General features: G+C 40.6%; 1 pseudogene; it reads left to right on the top strand.

Annotated features, from left to right (window-relative positions):
- Positions 1–15,766: 15,766 nt before the first annotated feature.
- LOC706754 (large ribosomal subunit protein eL6 pseudogene) lies at positions 15,767–16,665 on the top strand (annotated as a pseudogene).
- The last annotated feature ends 479 nt before the right edge of the window (positions 16,666–17,144 follow it).

Raw genomic sequence — 17,144 nt, 5'->3', positions numbered from 1 at the left:
TGTTTCATATGCTAATTAACACCCCTAGAGTATATATTAAGGTTAATTTGCAAACATACACATGGAGCTGTATAGACTGACATATTTTACAAAAACAACAGAAATGATTATCTCTTGGCGGGGTGTGGTGGCTCACGCCTGTAATCCCAGCACTTTGGGAGGCCGATGCGGCTGGATCACGAGGTCAGGAGATCGAGTCCATCCTGGCTAACACGGTGAAACCCCGTCTCTACTAAAAATACAAAAAATTAGCCGGGTGTGGTGGTGGGCGCCTGTAGTCCCAGCTATTCAGAAGGCTGAGGCAGGAGAATGGCGTGAACCCGGGAGGCAAAGCTTGCAGTGAGCCGAGATTGCACCACTGCACTCCAGCCTGGGCGACAGAGAAAGACTCCATCTCAAAAAAAAAAAAAAAGAAAGAAAAAGAAAAAGAAATGATTACCTCTTTACAGAGGTCCTTCTCAAGGTCTCCTGCCTGGTTATCCCTTGATGATTGCACTGCTCCTGGTAGATCCTCCACCTCATTCAGGGTTCCCTTCTCCCCTCCCTTCCTTTTCTTTCCAGCCTCCCTAACTTTACTCCAACTTCTGCTTTATCCAAAAGCTCAATCTTCTTTATTTTCTCTCACAAAAGACCTTAATGGCCCAGTAAGAGACTTGACTATGTTTAAACAGGAGCCTAAATCTTCAGCATCAAAAAAACTGGCCTTACTTCACCAATGTATGGAGGTCTTAGTCCTCAGAAACATAATCACTCAATCCATTTGATGTCTGGGATGAACAGGGGATGTTTACATTCTACCCCGAGGAAGGTCCCTTTATATCTTAGAATGTGCCAAGAGGTAGTGAGTTGAGATTTTATCCCCAGAACAGCTTAATTCATATCCTGAATCATCTGCAATCAGCTCACCTTTATAGGTGAGTGGACAGGTGGTAAGAGGGTGACTAGGGTAGGAGGTGGGAAGGTTCATGAGAAAGGAGGGTACATGGGTGGAAGGTGAGAGGGTATGGGGGTAGGAGGTGGGAATTTGGGTAGTACTGTGGAAGGCTGGGCCTGCCTAGGGCCAGGGAGATATCTGTAGCACTCCAAATCTATTAGAATTCTCTGGTCCATTATATCTTATAATCCAACTGTTTAAATCCCTTCTTTCTTTTTCTCCCTTAAGCTTGGAGTCTTTGTTTAGCATGCTGATAAGACTTCTATGATTCTGGAGAAAAGGAAGCCATTTTAAGTAGAAGTAAATGGAACAAAGTTTTTGTAAATTCTTTCTATGAGAATTGTGTGAGGTACTGAAATTCTTGCCTCATTATAGAAGACATTGTATGCAGAGAAGATGGCCAGTGACAGAAATGAGACTCAGAGAAAAGAAAACAAACCAGCAGTGTTTCTGAATGTTGAATTAAATTGAAATTCTGAATAAACAGGTAATAGGATTTATCATTCTGTAATAGAAGCATCATATTGCCAGGTAAACTAAAAAAGTATAATTTTGTGGTTCTCATTCCTGTGGGAGTATTATTGACTCAAGTAAATGAAACTATGTTCACTGAAAAAGTATCCATAAAACCTATCAATTAGAAAATTATTGTTGAGAGTCCACTGACTGCATCTTCTTGGTCTCCTGGAATATTTGATTTTTAGCTACCTTCAGGAAGACAGTGGGGTTGGTGTCCGCCATCCATCACCCACACACGTATGTGAGCCACCTAACTTCATAGCACCGGAACTACCCATAAGGCTTGATTTCAAATTCAGGGAGATGTTTTTCTCATTAAAAAAATTCGAGAGTTTCTGCATATATTTGCATGTTGACTTTTAAACATATGAAATCATATGTACAAAAACAAGTTTGATTGCATCTTACTATTTTGTAGGCCAAACTCAATTGAAAGAATTGGCATGTGTGAAGAATTCTAAATTGATTAGGTTCTGAAGTATAGAAAAACAAAAAATGGGATACAGGGACTTAAAGAGAAAAGAGAAGTCATTTTAAAACCTTCCTAAATTCAGAAATAGAACCATCTAAAAAGAAATTTAAACCATAAACAAGCTAATTAAATCCAAACTTTCAAAATATCCTTTTGTTTAATATGACTGTATTCCTGTATCCATTTCAATAACAGAAAGACTTTTCTTTCTCCTCACCCTGGGAATTATAGGAGATTTCCTTAAGTTTATTGTCAAACTGCAGAAGCATCTGAAAAGAGTAGACACAGACTGCAGTGGAGTCTTGACATTCTAACGTCATTGAGAAACATTTCTATGTGACTGCTGTCACTTTGTGGAAATGAAAATAAATATAAAGCAGTTGATTATAATAAGATTAACAAAAGGGTGCTCGCTCCTTCTTGGTTTTAAATTTCCTCTGAAAGAAGAATGCCTTGTGTTTTGGTTTCTTACCAAATACCTATGATTGACCTCCCTTATTTTCAGAATTTACATAGCATCTGTTACTATATTTTTCACAAGTAAATTTGTTTTTCCCTTTTTTTCCAACTATAAAGACAAAACATAACTGAGAAAATAAGTTCAAATGTTTTAAGAAGGTGAAACCATCCCCAAATTACATAGCCAAGAGACCTCTTTATTTTCCAGATCTCTCTGCTTACATATATAACTTATTATACATATCTCATGATTTTGATTTCAAAAGTCAAATTCTTTTAGCTATACTGCAGGCAACTTGCTTTTTTTTTTTTTAACTGAACAACATGTTGTGAACATTTTTTCATGCCAGTTTATGCACCTCTCTCTTGTTTTGAATGTCTGCTTAGTATTCTGGGTTTTTTTCCCCTATATCATAATTTAATCAACTAGTACCATATTGAGAGACTTTTAAGTAATTTCAACTCACTCATTATTATAGACAATTCTGCAATGAAAATAATTGCGTAAATTATCTTTGTGACCATGTGTAGGCATTGCAGTAGCGAGGCAAGGAAACGGATTCTCCTCTAGACCCTCCAGAAGTAAAATTGTAAGGAAAAAGAATAGGCAAAATTAAAGTTTTCAAACCTTTTACCAAACTACCCCCATAAAGATTGTACTAATTTATACAACCACTAAAAGCAAATTTGAGGGCTCCAGTATATTTTAAGCTTCCTGTGTATAGGTGCATTGTGCTAAGCCATTACAGATGGCATGATGCCATATCATGAGTACCTATGCCATATGCAGCTACAACCTGGCCCTGCAGAGTTCACAGGGCCACATGTGCAGCCCCACTGCTCCGGAGCACAATTCAGTCAGCTACTGCAAGGAAAGCAAACATTTCTATGGCTTGGCCTTCAAATCAATGAAGCCCTTCTTTGCAGTGGAGCTGAAGTTTGGGGCTCTGACTCAGAGCCACTGGACCCATTTACAAGTTATCAGTGAAATACCAAGCCTGAAACCTCAGAAAGCTGATGTTTCTAAAATGGAAGGGAGCCAGGATGGAGAGGGTTGTGGTTTACTTAAGCCAACCAGAAACTTAAGTTCTACTCCTAATTTCATTGTTGAACCTTACTGAGGAGGAACAAAAAAGAAGTGTAGCTTTAATGGCTTTCAAACTTCAAATACTCTGAAATACACACACATACTCACCTACACACAAACATACACATACATATCCCCCAAAGAACACATACATACCCACACACATACCCACAAACATATACAGATACATACAGAGCATAGAAAGTACATTTATTCATTCATTAATTCCCATTCACCCAACACTTACTAAGCTGCTATATGCCAGGCATTGTACTAGATAAATAGAGAAGGAGGAACTGGTGGGGAACAAGGCTTGTGGCCAAACTGATGCTGTGAACCCATCTCTAGTGGCCACTAAATGTGTTAATTATTCAGAACCACTTTTCTCTACAGAGTAGAAATTTTTCTTCAGAGGGTAAAGGGCATGACTGTTGAGCAAGGCCTGGGAAAAAGAATGTGGGTCTTGGAGTTTCAAGCATAGTTGGGTGAAGAAGTGGGAGGGGCACTCTGTATGCAAGCAGACAAGTACACAGCAACAAGAAAGAACAAGTTAAGGAACAACTGTGGAGAAAGCAAGCAGGGAGGTTTAGGGCAGGCTAAGGAACATCTCTAACATGGGGCCGTGGTGTTTGAACTTTTGTAGGGAAACAATGAAGGAGTTTGAGGAGGCCAGCAACATCATGTGCCATCTGTATTCCTACGTTCTCTGCAGAATTAATGTGCGAAGCTGCCAAGTGCCATTTAGCTTCTCCAGGGGCTGGCTGGTAAAGGACATGGACAATTCCTGATACAGAAAGACAAGTGCACCCTCGGGCTTTTTGGATGCACAGCTCATGTGTTTGGACCTGTTATTTTGGCATGCAGAGAGCTGACTTGCATGGTTTTCAGACTAGGGTGGCATAATGGGTTGGATAGAATGGTGAAGAAGTACTAGAGGAACATAGAGTATAACGTAATGAACACTGGACTGGAAGTCAGGGGACTTGAGTTCTACACACAACTTCCCAGCAATGAGCTCTACCATGCAAACTTGAGCAAATTAATACCATATGTTTCTGGGACTCAGTTTTCCCACCTGTGAAATAAGGGTCTGAGGTGGGCCATGTTTGGCAGGGGTCGGGTAAGAGGTTCAACTGTGCTGATGACACCTGAAGCACTTTCACTGTGACTTTAGGCCTGGAAACCCTGGGTTTCTGGGCTAAGAACGATGCTTATAACAGACAACACTGTACAGCTCAAGTTTCTCTTTACCCACTCATCACTAAGTGATCACATGCCTTAGTTTATTTGTTTGCAAACAACAGGTCACTGAGCAAACCTTACTGGCTATTTGGTCCAACAGCACAAGCCAGGAGTTCAGAGCCAGGACTGATGGATACCATTGCTGAGTTGCTAGATGGGAGGCAGGGGGCACTGTTGGGTGGATGGTGTTCTTGAGAACATGGATCTTTGCTGAAGACTGAGTGGGAGAAAGCAGAAAGGGAGACCACAGAAAGAGGGGAATACAGCAACGTGTGTTTGATCACCTATGCAGAGACACAGTAAATTAAGAAGCAAACAGCTTAAAATAAGCAGCTAAGTTTCTTACAGGTTATAAGAAAAACTGGGCTTCAAAAAATCAGAGTATTCCCCAGAAATTCACATTTATGACAAACATTAATTTCCCGATTTCAAGGAGACTGACCATATGAGTCATCCATTAAGCAAGGATTTCTGAAGCAGCCCTAGGCTAAGGGCTCTTCTAGCTGTGTAAATTGGAAATCAAGATTTCACAGGTAACCCAGGGTCAATGTTGAGAGTTCAGTTTGTGTATTTTGTTGGAAAATACTAGAATACCAGGCTTTCTTCCTGAGACTGGATGTGGGGTAGGGAATTTGGCAAGATATAGAGTTAATTCAAGTTCAGACACTGGCAGGAGAGCAACTTTGACACAGGAAAACCTTTTTGACGGCTAAATATACAGACAACACTGCCTTTCTTCCCTGGAAAACTTTGATGGTTGTGCCTCACTGAAGCCTTCCAGGGAGATTTAAGAGAACAATTTCTTGTGGTTCTGTCTAGCTTTTATGATTTGATGAATTAAATAGGTCTCCCTAGATGTCATTCTCAACCAAGGAGACTAAAGGAGAACCCGGGGTAATGCCAGGTCATGTTACAGTATAAGAATAAAAGCCACGGGAGACAACTCAGTAGAAAAATCATCATGTTTTTAACTTTGTTTTTTGCTGTTTTGATGCAAGAGAATCAGTGAATTAGAGAAATAAGCCTGGGCCAACTAAGCCTATTACTACAGGGCCTTTGGCTATTACTTGCTGACAGATTGCTTCTGACTCAAAAATTCAGAACTTGCTCACCATTAACTGCATACTTGATGCTTATGCCAATAATATTCTTTGTTCCAGAAAGTAAAATTCGGAAAACTCTGAGGGGACTTTGAAGTAAACTGTGAAGCAAGTGGCACATCAACATCCTGGATGCTTTGTGTAATTTTCTCTGTCACCATTAACGAAAAGAATGAAGTACTGGCAACCTGCCAGAGAAATGTTCAACGACGGTTTGAGTGCTTCGCTTTGAGTGCATTTGAATGAAGTATTGGATGCCTCCAGAGGTATTTGGTAAGTCGAGTGTAGGAAGCACAACTTGTTGTCTCGTAACCATGCTCCTACATGCTGGGCCTAGAGGCAGGAGCTTCCTTCCTTTCCTGATTTTACCCCTGCAGTCCTTTCCATCCTCCCACTCCTGTGACCTCTATTAAAATCTTCTAGAGAGTTAGCATCTAGAAGACAGCCTAGGGTTTCCAGAAAGGCAGTCAGTTAAAGATGATGCCACACTTTGCAGTGGGTTACGGAGAGTATCAGAGTAAGGAGGAAAGAGGCTGTTACCCTGACGTCGACGCCCATCATGTCATTGTATTTTTCAACACTTCAGGGCTGAAATATGAATGCATTTTAACATCTGTATGAACACCTGTTATGGGCTGAATTGTGCCCTCTACCCTCCCCCAAATTCATATGTTGAAGCCCTAGTCCCCAGTACTGTGGCTGTATCTGAAGATAAGGTTTTTAAAGAGGTGGTTATAACGCCATCAGGAGGGGCCCTAATCTCATATACCTGGAGTTCTTATGAAGACAAAGAGACACCAGACACCAGGGATGCACATGAACAAAGGAAAAGCCCTGTGTGAGGAGACAGTGAGAAGACGGCCCTCTGCAAGCCAAAGGGAGAGGCCTCAGGTCAAGCCTGCCAGCACCTTGATCTTGAACCCCTGGGCCTCCAGAACTGTAAGAAAATAAGTGTCTGTTGTTTAAGCCACCCAGACTGTGATATTTGTTATGGTGGCCCTAGCAAGTTAATTCAACTTTAATGCCGGCAAACTCTCCCACTTTCTGGGTAATTTTTCCTTTTAATTCAAACAATGATGACAACAAACAAACATAATAATAGTCCGATTCTGTGCAATGTGGAGATGTGGTCATATAATATTCTTCTCTACCCTCCTTTACCTTACCACCTTTAAGTAAATTTTTGAGAATTCTCTTAGGAATGCTTTTATGTTCCATTAAACTATTCAGTCATCTCTGGAATCCCCAGCCAGCTTTTTTGCTCTGGACTGGGATTTCTTTTCTTCCAGTCATTCATCTTTTACTATCTCATAACTTGCTTCCTCCTTAGGTATGGACATTAGATTCTCTCATATGGGCATTGGTAATTCCTTGAAGTACCAGCTAAGACCATGCAACAATGTTTACCAAAGGATTGTTGTAGTACTGGGCATAAGAGGAGACAATTAAAATGCAAAAAGAGAACATTAAAAACTAGCTTCTAGAGAGGATATCTCCTAGGAGCTCCTCCTAGGGTTTTTCACAGGCTGTCTCATTTCTTAGGCTTCCTGCATTTTGTCACGAAGGGCCCACCTAACCTGTATGCACTGAAGGACTGACCTTGTCTTTTAGCCATTACTGAGGCCTCCAAACTCATCTCAGTCCCAAGAAAAAAGAAATGTTTTCTTTTATAAAGATAGGATCAAGCTGCTATGGCTTATTTTCTGCCCTAGATAGAAAGTTGACAAAGGAGATTTCTCCTCCCTTCAGAAGACATCCTCACATCCACTCACAGTGTGCGTACTTGCCCACAGCAAGGGAATCCCAGGATTCTGTGTTTCATTTTCAAAGTTTTGCCCACAGTTGTGTAACTAATGGAAATAGTAACACATGACAAGTCACTCAAAATAAGCTGTTCTATTACATTGGCTAATTAAAAATTAATTTTAACAAAATTGCAAAATGTCTTTGGCACATGAGAGATGACATTTCTTGACTTAGTAGAGAGCAAAAGAATCATATCTCAGCGTATCGCTTTCCCAAAGATTCTCTTATTGGTGGTTGAAAGTTGTAAACTAATAAGAAAAAATCCCCACGAAAGAAGAACATTTGGGGATAAGAAGACATGTTACTCAAGAGTACATACTTTTCTCACATTCTTTCCAACTTTAATCTTCTAATATCCTCACTGTAGTGATGACAACCACAACATAGATTTTCTGACCTATATTGGTAACAGCACTCTGCTGTAAAAATAACAGCAGCAGCAACAATAACAGTAATAATTTAGATACCATGTATTTGGGTCATCAAATGTGAGAGGCACTATGTTACTGCTTTACAAATGTTATCTTAAGTAATCTTCATCATAACCTACTCTGCAGTAGGTAACATTACTCCTATTTTAGAGATTAATAAATTAGATGTAGAAAAGTGAAGTAATTTGCCCCTTAATCCCACTTCTCAGAAAGTTTTTGTGTTTACCGTTACTCTCTTTTCTTTTCCTAAATTGATTCTAGGGATATTCTTTTGTGTAAGAGAACATGATGCTGACAATATTTTATTTAATTCAGTACTGGCATTCCTCTTAGCCAGAGTAATAATAATGTCAGATCTCCCCTCCCACCCCACCTCCCAGGAAAACCTAATATCCTGAATTGATCTTGGAAACATAAAATGGTCTTAAAGTTAGCTTCTTTCAGATTGGTAATTTAATTCAACTGGGCCAGGATTCAATGAGGGGCTAGAAAGGCCACAATGTATACTATGCTACGAGAATACAAGGTTGAGCAAGAGACTGTCCCTGCTTCACAGAGCTTGCATTAGTATTGTCACCAAAGCCTCCTCTTTAGGGACAGGTTACATGGTACATGCTTTCTGTAAATGCTTCAGGTACAATTCTATGAGGCGCTAAGCTTATCCTTTGCTCTCTGAGAATAGGAATCAAATTCAGCCACAGGATCCATTTGAAACATCGTCTAGAAATAGTAAAGGACCAGTGACTCTTCATAAGTGATAATCCTGGCATTTGGTGGTCAAATGTTTGCAGATAAGAAAAACCTCTTCCTTTCTAATCACAAATGGAAATACAGTAATTGCTAGCTGGATTCCTGCCTAAAGAACCTTTAGGGGAAGGGCTGAGGTGAAAGGCTGCAAACTAGTCAGCTAATGAGAAAGCACAACGCTGGGGCAGTCACTGGTCTGAGTAATACTCAACTTACTGGCAAAACATTGAGTAAAGAAATTAGCAGATTGGGCAATGATAAACCATGGGCAGGCAAAGGTTGTGAAGCTACTAAGATTTCTTGGGTTGGAAAACAATGTCAAGAAATTTAATATTGCAAAATAGCATCTTATTTCAATGGGAAAAAATATCCTGGTACTGCATTCAGAAAAACTAATAAATACTAACGGCTACTTCTAGGGAGTGATAGCCATCCAGTGAGCCCAAGGCTGGGATGTTTTTACTGATCCTAAACCTAAGAGGGGCAGTATTGGTCCTGTTTTTAAGATGAAGAAACAGAGACGATAGAGGTCTAGGGTTGGGTCATTCCAGCTCATGACAACCAATTGTTAAATTTTCAAATTTTCAAGAATTTTTTTTTCTTTTTTCTTTTTTTTTTTTTTTTTGTTTTTGGAGATGGAGTCTTGCTCTGTCCCCCAGGCTGGAGTGCAATGGCGCAATCTCGGCTCACTGCAACCTCTGCCTCCTGGGTCCAAGTGATTCTCCTGCCTCAGCCTCTCGAGTAGCTGAGATTACAGGCAAATTTTCAAGCATTTTGAAAGCTGATTATTAAACTGTTGGTAGTTTGAAATCAACCATGGTTGGAGTCTTTATACTGAGGAAAGAAGCAAACACTACAAATTAAGCCTGTTGTTTTCTTGTGGAGAGCTGGTTTTCCAGCCCACTGCTATTCAGAGAGTTTAGTTATTTGTTCAAAGTCACTCTATTCTATAGTCAATCCAAAACCTGAGTTTTAATTTGCTATGCTATATTGATTTATTCCCACTGTAAGAGGAGAGATATAGCTTAAGCTATCCAAATGCCTGATAATAGAAATTTAAAGCCAATCATTAGGTATCCTTCCATGTACCAGGAATTCGTAACATTTCACATTTTCCAACTTTGCCATAGTTTTCATACTCTTTCTTAATTTCTGTTTTTAAGTCTTCATCCGACTCTTCTGCATGAGCCATGTTCTTAGCGACACATTATAGTAAAGCACTTAAGAATTTCTGCAAATTAACTGGAAACAGATATTTTGGAGGCATCTATGTAGTGTTGCTAACATTGACCTTTCCTCCTGGCTTGCTAGTCTTACCTATGACAACTTGGAACTCCATCCTTGTTCTTGTTTCCCAAGGCTTGGCCCTCTCAAACACCATAGTTCTGTGTGTTTTTATGCATTACCATTTCACCCTTGTCATCAAAGGAGGAGTTTCCAGGCCACTAGAGATCTTCCCAGTGAGGGAGGAAGGGCAGCTTTAGAAGATCATGAACGAGGTTTGAGTGTTCTTTATATGCAAACTCCTGTGTAACTCTTTTCCTTTCTCTGGGGTAGAGGTCGGTGGGGCAATGGCAGTTCTGACCCTCCTTCTTTCCTCCTTTCTTGCTCATAAATTTTCAACTTCATCAGCACTTGTATCCAGTGATCTTGAAAATCTGTAACTGCCTCTTTCATCTTTCTTCCTTTTTTTTAATGTCTTTCTAGAGCTTGATGTCTTTTTATTTCCTCCCTTTGGCATTTTTCTTCTTTCTCAAAATCATTCACAAAATATGGGATTATAGTCTTAACTAGTGCAATCAAAACTTCTTCTGAAATCTCACCATGTACAGGGTTATCTAGCGTGGGTGCCAGGTGGTGGGTGTAGCTACAAGCACCAGTCATCTGATGAGCTGCTCCCTTTTAGGCTCCTAGGTTACTGGGGTAAAGATTATACTTTGTTTTGTCCTCTGGCTTTTTGCTTAAGTGAGATAACTGCTTTCTTCACATGTTAATAAGAAGTGTAGTCAAATTGGTTGGGCGCGGTGGCTCATAAGTGTAATCTCAGCACTTTGGGAGGCCAAGGCAGGCAGATCACCTGAGGTCAGGAGTTTGAAACCAGCCTAACTGACATGGAGAAGCCCCGTCTCTACTAAAAATACAAAAATTAAGCGGGTGTGGTGGCACACGCCTGTAATCCCAGCTACTCGGGAGGCCAAGGCAGGAGAATTGCTTGAACCCAGCGGGGCGGAGGTTGCGGTGAGCCAAGATCGTGCCATTGTACTTCAGCTTGGGCAACAAGAGCAAAACTCTATCTCAAAAAAAAAAAAAGTGTCAAATTTATATAAATGGAAGAAATAGGAATATCACAAAAAAATAGGAATTCTCTAAAAGACAATAAATTCTTATCATGTAAGGTATATTTGGCTTAAAATATTTTAAAGGAAATGGAACCGCAGTTCAGAATGGAAGTCTCCTTCCAATCATTCTTCTTTCCTACCCGTTGGGCCAGAGATGACCCCAGCCAAGTCAGCAGACACTGAGTCAGGAGCTCTCCACCATTCCTGTAGCCAAACCAGCAAGAACCATAGTGGAAACAAAAAGCCAGAAACTGCAAACATTGCAGGATGAGAAAAGGAAATCTCATCTCTGTAGTGAGAAGTAGTATGTTCCTGGGAATGCAAGTGGTGAAGAATAAAGGATGGAGAGGAAGGTAGTAGAGAAAGAAAGTAAAAGTAAACATAAATAAAGAGACCTAGGGAATCAGGAAAACTACAAAGGTCACACCCAAAGGCCTCACAGTGAGAACTCCCTCCCTGACGCTATCAGGTGATGATACCAGATGACATGAGCAGGGGAAACATTCAGGACACAGCCAGTCCCATAGCAACTTCATTACAGACTATGAAGCCACAAGGAACCTAGTGGAGACCTGGAGTCAGTGGCCCAGTCAGAGAGAGACTATGATGTCAGTATCTTGTAATGTACACCAAAGGAGAGAAGAGGCAGGGATCTAATGGGTAATTTTACCCATTAGATGTCACAGATCTAATGGGTAATTTTTATGTAGTGTATACACCTTAGCTCAGCTTCCAAAGAATGCCAGTTACACACCCAGTTTCAGGGTGTTAAAGGCATGTACAAGGCACTAAATAAAGACCATTGAAAACCTGGCTCCTTATATGTACCCAATTTCTGAGTAAGGGCCCCACTGAGTATGATTGTTTTCTGGGTGCCGATATCCAAATTACAGGGATGAAATCATATCACACCACTTTGGGTAGAAAATATGAATTGCCAATCCAGTATCTATTACCCCTCCACTTTTTAAAACAGTTTTACTGAAGTATAAACAACATAAAATAAACTGCACATATTTAAAGTATACCATTTGATAAGTTTGGGTATTGAATTATACCCATGAAACCATCACCATAATCAGGAGAGTGAACATATCCATCATTCCCTAATTTATCCCCCTGCCCCTTTGTAATTCCTCCCTTCCACCCAACTCTCTCTGTAGGCAACACTGACTTACTTTCAGTCATTAGGGATAAGTTTGCATTGTCTAGAGTTTTACATAAATGGGATCACAGGGCATGTAGTTTGAACTCTTTCTCTCAGCATAACTATTTTGAGATTTGTCTAGCTTTCTTATATATCAACGATTCACTCCTTTTCATTACAGAGTAGTATTTCATTGTTAGGATGAACCACATTTATTTATCAGTTCCCCAAAAGATGGACATTTGGGTTGTTTCCAGTTTTGATCTATCACAAATATAGCTATGAAGATTCACTTTATTTTTACCAAAAATAAAGCAAACAATCACATCCCTGACTTTGTTCTAAACATCGACATTACCAGTTGGGGCTGCATGATAACTCCATAGTTCTTAGGTGCTTTTGCCATCATGGGACCCTTCCTCCATTTAAATAATAAAATTAAAATTATATTTTACACTGTTAAACACAATCCTGACAATTTATTATTGTATACTCATATTTACCGTATTCACTTTTTCTTCTGATTTTAAAAGAAATTAAATGAAAAACATTTTTGTAAGTCCCTAAAAGTATGGCGAGCTCTAGGTGCCTGCTATGCCTAATGGATAAGTTGACCCTGTGCCCAGCTAAAAGTACTTTTTTTTTTTTGAAACGGAGTCTCACTCTGTTGCCAGGCTGGAGTGCAGTGGCGCGATCTCGGCTCACTGCAACCTCCATCTCCCAGGTTCAAGCGATTCTTCTGCCTCAGCCACCTGAGTAGCTGGGACTACAGGCACGTACCACCACGCCCAGTTAATTTTTGTATTTTTAGTAGAGACAAGGTTTCACAATGTTGGCCACGATGGTCTCGATCTCTTGACCTTGTGATCCACCTGCCTCGGCCTCCCAAAGTGCTGGGATAACAGGCCTGAGCCACCATGCCCGGCCCTAAAAGTGCTCTTTACCAGACTCTCTTGTGCAAAGGGTAGCCTGCAACATCATCTCAGAGTTCCTAAGAATTCTGGAAGGGATGATTCTTCACTCTTCTTTATTCTTTCTGCCTAGATTTAAGGATGTGAAATTCATAGATTCAGCAGCTATCTTGCAACCATGAAGTGACGATGTCTTCTTACTAAGGATGGTAGAGCAGAATAAAGAAAAAGATTTTTCCTAATGGTATTTTGGGCTGCAACATTACACCAGTATCTTGTTAGATGAGAAAAAAAAAATCCTACTTGTTTAAGCTAATGGGGGTTTGGTTTTCTGTTATGAGCAAGTAGCTTCTCTCCTAAGTCATTCATCACTGCAGGACCTCAGCACTGTTTTGTGGGTTAGACACAACGTTAGCACATCATACAAATCAGTCCTAAACGTCAGGGAGCAGCCTAAGGACCTGGAAACTTATGTAGTAACCACAGCACAGAGGGTGAGTGTAAGACTTAATAATTCTCCAAGAATAAATGCAATGTGGAACTTCTGCTCAACCTCCCAGGTGTGTCTGTAAAGCAGGAGGACTGGCAGCAGCCACGCTGGCTGTCACAAGGACATGGAAGTGCTCACTCTATAATGAGACAAAACCTTGAGATCCAGGCGTTTGCTGCATACACTTGGCCAATCCTGCACTGTTTACAGCTGCTGGGAAATCCTGAGGGGAAGAGTATAATAAGAAAGAGAATTGACTCAATCTTTTCAGGGATATGTAGTTCCGGGATAGACCCTTCAGAGACGGGGTAACAGGCCACCTTCTATTGCTCCAGGTTCATGCAGGATGAACCTCCTGTGGAAGAGGGCCAGGGCACAAGCTTGAGGTAGTCCCTAATCTTGCTGTACTGGAATTCTAGTGGGTGGCAGGCAGGTGTCCCTGGATCCCTGGGCTGTGCTGAATTCCTTAGTAATCCTAGAGTAGCAAAAGAAAACTCAACCATGCAAAATAAAAACCGAAACAGAAAAGTTTCTTGATGGCACTTGTAGGGCAAAGATGAAAAGGTTGAATGTGTAAAGAACAGCAGTCTCTACAAGTCTAATATGAATAAGTCAGACAAGTTATTTTTGGTAAAAGGCTTTATGAGAGGCCCTACTCTACTGGGACTGATGATGAGGGTAATATCTTTTACATATTCATTTTCATTTTTGTTTATTTTTAATTTTTTACATATTCAGCAAACACCTATTAAGTACTAGGTTTGTAAAACACCATGAGAACGTCAGTGACCTGGAAGCACAAATTAGACAAAACCAAAGACAAAATAGGCCAACAAACTAATAATAGCCATAATGAAAACATAATGAGGCATGGGAGGCACTGTGAGTATTTAGATTCCTAAACTTGTCTGCATATTGAAATCTCCTGAAAATCTTTTAAAAATTCAACCACAATCTCTGGGAGGGGACCAGCAGGTTTTGAAGCTCCCCAGGGGATTTTAGTGTGCAGACAGGTTTGGGAACCACTGATAGAAGAAGGGAGCTCTTGTTTATCCAAAAACAATTCAGGAATATTTTGAGCTGAGCCTTGAAATCATGCTACTCGAAGTGGGGTCCCTGGGAGCTTGTTAGAAAAGTAGAAACTTGGGACCCACCCCTGAGCTATTCATTCAGGCCTGCATTTAAAACAAGATCCCCGGCTGATTGTGGATGCAGTAAAGTTTGAGAAGCACTGCAAAGGAAAACTCAGACAGGCTATGCTAGGAAAGCAGGTATTACCTGAGTATACAGTATATGTAGAGGAGAAGAGGGAGGAAAGATTGGGGAAGTACACCAGGGCCAGGCAGTTGAAGGCCTCGGATCCTCTTCCAAAATATACCTCTAAGATGATATGTATATTCTAGCAACACTGCCAGAGAAGAAATGCTTTAGACCTTTCTCTATAAGTTTGACCTCAAAAAAATTAAGAAAATCCAATCCATTGCCCTTTATCAAAATGTTTTGGAACCCTATACGGGTTATTCACATTATCCAACTTAGTCATTCTCTTTATTCTTTGAATATACAACTGTTTTCAGACATTCAATTAACTCCTAAAGAATAAATATTTACTATAACTAGAGATATTCAGAGAAAGGTACTAAGGGCTCTACTGACAATCTGAAAAAAACATTTGCAGCATTAGTGGAGTGTATAGCTTTGCTAGGTAACTACTGTAAAGAACACAACTATTGTAAAAAACACGGCCAGGTGCCGTGGCTCAAGTCTGTAATCCCAGCACTTTGGGAGGCTGAGGCGGGCGGATCACGAGTTCAGGAGATCAAGACCATCCTGGCTGACATGGTGAAACCCTGTCTCTACTAAAAATACAAAAAAATTAGCCGGGTGTGGTGGCGGGCGCCTGTAGTCCCAGCTACTAGGGAGGCTGAGGCAGGAGAATGGCGTGAACCTGGGAGGCAGAGCTTGCAGTGAGCAGAGATCTCGCCACTGCACTCCAGCCTGGGCGACAGAGCAAGACTCCGTCTCAAAAAAAGTAATTTAAAAAAAAAAAAAAAAGATAGACCAGAAGCCGAGACCTTAGTTCTCTTTCCCATCTTGCAAGATGGCGGGTGAAAAAGTCGAGAAGCCAGATACTAAAGAGAAGAAACCCAAAGCCGAGAAGGCTGATGCTGGTGGCAAGGTGAAAAAGGGTAACATCAAGGCTAAGAAGCCCAAGAAGGGGAAGCCCCATTGCAGCTGCAACCCTGTCCTTGTCAGAGGAATTGGCAGGTATTCCCGATCTGCCATGTATTCCAGAAAGGCCATGTACAAGAGGAAGCACTCAGCCACTAAATCCAAGGTTGAAAAGAAAAAGGAGAAAGTTCTTGCAACTCTTACAAAACCAGTTGGTGGTGACAAGAACGGCGGTACCCGGGTGGTTAAACTTCGCAAAATGCCTAGATATTATCCTACTGAAGATGTGCCTCGAAGCTGTTGAGCCACGGCAAAAAACCCTTCAGTCCGCATGTGAGAAAACTGCGAGCCAGCATTCCCCCCGGGGACCATTCTGATCGTCCTCACTGGACGCCACAGGGGCAAGAGGGTGGTTTTCCTGAAGCAGCTGGCTAGTGGCTTGTTACTTGTGACTGGACTTCTGGTCCTCAATCGAGTTCCTCTACGAAGAACACACCAGAAATTTGTCATTGCCACCTCAACCAAAATCGATATCAGCAATGTCAAAATCCCAAAACATCTTACTGATGCTTACTTCAAGAAGCAGCAGCTGCGGAAGCCCAGACACCAGGAAGGTGAGATCTTCGACACAGAAACAGAAATATGAGATTACAGAGCAGCGCAAGATTGATCAGAAAGCTGTGGACTGACAAATTCTACCAAAAATCAAAGCTGTTCCTCAGCTCCAGGGCTACCTGCAATCTGTGTTTGCCATGACAAATGGAATTTATCCTCACAAATTGGTGTTCTAAATGTCTTAAGAATCTCATTAAATAGCTAACTACAAAAATAAAAAATAAAAAAAAATTTAAAAAACCACAACATTTATCTGTATGTCAAGGCTCGGGTGTGTATACAGTCATGCCCCCATATCCATGAGGAATTTCTTCCAGGACCCCTGTGAATACCAAATCTGAAGATGCTCAAGTCCTTGATATAAAATGGATTAATATTTGCATATAACATATGCACATCCTCCCATATACTTTAAATCATCTCTAGACTATAATACACAATACAATGTAAATGCTAGGTATATAGTTGTTGTATCATTTTTTATTCATATCATTTTTATTGTAGTGTTGTTTTTTTTTTCCAAATATTTCTAATTTGCACTTGCTTGAATCCACAGATATGGAACTCATGGATATGGAGGGTTTATTGTACACAAAAGTCGGGTTCCTTAGTTAAGATAAATTTACTCTAGTACTTCCTGATTAAAGGATGTAATCCAATTCTATATGGTTAA

Source organism: Macaca mulatta, chromosome 6 (genome assembly GCF_049350105.2).
Source record: "Macaca mulatta isolate MMU2019108-1 chromosome 6, T2T-MMU8v2.0, whole genome shotgun sequence".
NCBI classification, from domain to species: domain Eukaryota; kingdom Metazoa; phylum Chordata; class Mammalia; order Primates; family Cercopithecidae; genus Macaca; species Macaca mulatta.
The sequence above is the reverse complement of the archived record's forward strand: the minus strand, read 5'-3'. Positions and strand labels throughout refer to the sequence as shown.